The 2,899-nt window shown below is 73.6% G+C and overlaps 1 non-coding gene across 1 annotated transcript; it reads right to left on the reverse strand.

Annotated features, from left to right (window-relative positions):
• Positions 1-1,595: 1,595 nt before the first annotated feature.
• LOC124234045 (5.8S ribosomal RNA) lies at positions 1,596-1,748 on the reverse strand. Its single transcript, XR_006887207.1, has one exon. It is a non-coding gene; the product is annotated as a 5.8S ribosomal RNA (ribosomal RNA).
• Positions 1,749-2,899: the final 1,151 nt, after the last annotated feature.

A 2,899-nucleotide genomic window follows, 5' to 3' on the forward strand; every position in this document is an offset into this window, starting at 1 on the left:
ACCCCACCCGTTTACCTCTTAACGGTTTCACGCCCTCTTGAACTCTCTCTTCAAAGTTCTTTTCAACTTTCCCTTACGGTACTTGTTGACTATCGGTCTCGTGCCGGTATTTAGCCTTAGATGGAGTTTACCACCCGCTTTGGGCTGCATTCCCAAGCAACCCGACTCCGGGAAGGCCCGGACCCGGCGCGCCGGGGGCCGCTACCAGCCTCACACCGTCCACGGGCTGAGCCTCGATCAGAAGGACTTGGGCCCCCCACGAGCGGCGCTGGGGAGTGGGCCTTCCATATGCCACATTTCCCGCGCCCCACCGCGGGGCAGGGATTCGGCGCTGGGCTCTTCCCTGTTCACTCGCCGTTACTTAGGGAATCCTGGTTAGTTTCTTTTCCTCCGCTGACTAATATGCTTAAATTCAGCGGGTCGCCACGTCTGATCTGAGGTCGCGTCTCTGAGGGCGCGGCGGCGGCGGTGGCCGCCGCGCGTGGGAAGCCTGCGAGCGAGGCGGGGGAGCGACGGAGAGACGAGCGCCACGGAGGAGGACCCCGGGCGTGCGAGGCCACGGCTGACGTCTGCCCGGCCTTCCGCCCCTCCCCGCCCCCCCGCCACGACCGACCCCCGAAGGAGGGCGGGCGGGTGAGCGGTCGGGTGGAGAGACGCGGGCAGGTGGACGGGGGCACGAGCCGGCGGCACGGGCGAGGGACCCCGCCGGGGAGGAGGGGGGCGGAGCGGGACGCCGCCACACGCACAGCAGACGTGTTGTGGTGACGCGGGGGAGGAGAGTGCGGAGGGGCGGCGGCGGCAGGCGCGGCGGGGCCGGCGGTCGCCCCTGACCGCCGACCTTACCCGCGCGCGTCCCACCGCCTCCCGACACCTGCCCCTCCTCCGTGAGCCGCCACGGCCCATCGGGCGGCGGACGCGGCGCCCGCCTGCCCGCCCAGGGCTTGGGGCACACAGCGCAGCGCGGCCGCGACCCGGGGGAGGGTGCTCGGTGGCGGACGACGCCGCGGCGTCCCACGGGTCACCGCCAGGGCACGCGTCCCCGGGGCGCGGCCCCGCGCACGCGACTCGGCCTCGGCTCGAGCCACCCCGACGGGGTGAGGCCAGGGAGGGGTCACGGTCCGGGACCCGGGCGCGCCGGGGACCGGCGAGGGGCCGGCCGGACGCACCGGGATGGACCGCCGACGGGGGCGAGCGGCGACCGGACAGGCGGCCCAGATGCGGGCCCCCCCGAACATGGCGACCCGGACCGCGCGCCGCGGGACCTGTCTCGTCCCCGCCCCGGCCACCCCGAGGCCGCGTGCGGTGCGAGGGAGCCCCCGAAGGCACCGTGGCAGCGACGGGCACCTCGGCGCGAGCTCTCACGTCTGTCTCTCCCTCGGCTCGCGGGCGGTGGCCCCCACCCCGGGACCCCGCGGCGCTGCCACCGACGACCGGGCGCCGGGGCGCGTGGGAGGAGGGGCGGGCGCGTGGGGCGGAGGAGGGGCACCGCGTCTGCACTTAGGGGAACGGAGGGCCTGGGGTGGGCCCTGAAAGAGACCCCCAGCCGCGCACCCCGGGGCAGGCGACACCCACCCCAGGGGCGATTGATCGTCAAGTGACACTCAGACAGGCGTAGCCCCGGGAGGAACCCGGGGCCACAAGTGCGTTCGAAGTGTCGATGATCAATGTGTCCTGCAATTCACATTAATTCTCACAGCTAGCTGCATTCTTCATCGACGCACGAGCCGAGTGATCCACCGCTAAGAGTCGTACGAGTTTGAACGGTGGGGTCCACCCGCAGGGCAGGGGAAGAGCCCGCCCCTGGCACGGCACATCCCCAGAGGGTGCCTCCGGCCGGTCAGAAAGACACAACGAGACCAGACTCCGTGAGGTTGGAAGGTTGGACGACGGGGTGTCCGGCACGGGCCCCGCGGGGCCATGCTCAGACACCCCACAGGCGCCCAGGGGCTCCCGCCTCGCCCGGTGATGCGGGGGCATGCACACGCCCGCGTGCGCACGTGACGACACAACAGCCGCCGGGGACGCCCCCTCCCGACGGCCGCCGCGACGGCAGCACGACGCGGCGCGGCGCCCCGGCCCAGCGAGGCGGAGTCTGGGGGAGAAGGGCCAGGCCTCCCCGACTCCCCGCGGGCCTGACCGCCCCGACCCAAGGCAGACGGGCGAGGCCCCCCAGGGGTCTTTAAACCTCCGCGCTGGGATGTGCTAGGTACCTGGATTGGGGAAGCCAAAGAAATGGACGAGGCGGAGCGGGTAGTGCTGCATGGCCACCGCCTCGACGCCGCCCGCGCCGCCCGCGGCCACCTGGGGACAGACGCAGGTCTCGGCGCTGCCTGCCCGTGACCAAACCCCACCGCCGGGCGCCGCCGACCGACGACCCCACCTCACCCACGGCCCCTTCGATGCCGGGCAGGCCCCCTCGTGCCCGACGCACGCCACCAGACCCGACCCGACTTTCCCCCGGGGACCCTCCCCACACCCGCGTCCCAGGCACCTCGCCACGGAGGGCGAGGGGCTGCGGCGGGAAACAGGGAGCGAGCGGACAGGGCGGGGGTGGTGGGCGGACGTGGCCGGCCGGACGCGGGCGCCCGGGGCACCGAGGGCGGGCGGAGACGCGGAGGCACCGTCGGACAGACAACGACGCCGACAGCCGGGGAACGCCCCAGGGTGGGCGACGGGAGGCGGCGGGCGGCGGGCACCCCGTGTGAGCCGAGGCTCCGAGGCCCCTGGGGGACCTGACCCCGGGGACTCCGCGGGGGCTCGCGCCGCCACGCTGCCCTTCCTGAGACGCGCCAAGGGTGCCGCCGCCCATGAGAGCAGGGGATGGACGGCGCCGGAGACGGAGGCGCGGCGCAACAACTCCGGCCCGCCTCGCGGGAGACCGGAGGGCGCAGGGACGGAT

This window comes from Equus quagga, unplaced genomic scaffold (assembly GCF_021613505.1).
Source record: "Equus quagga isolate Etosha38 unplaced genomic scaffold, UCLA_HA_Equagga_1.0 67090_RagTag, whole genome shotgun sequence".
Lineage (NCBI taxonomy): Eukaryota > Metazoa > Chordata > Mammalia > Perissodactyla > Equidae > Equus > Equus quagga.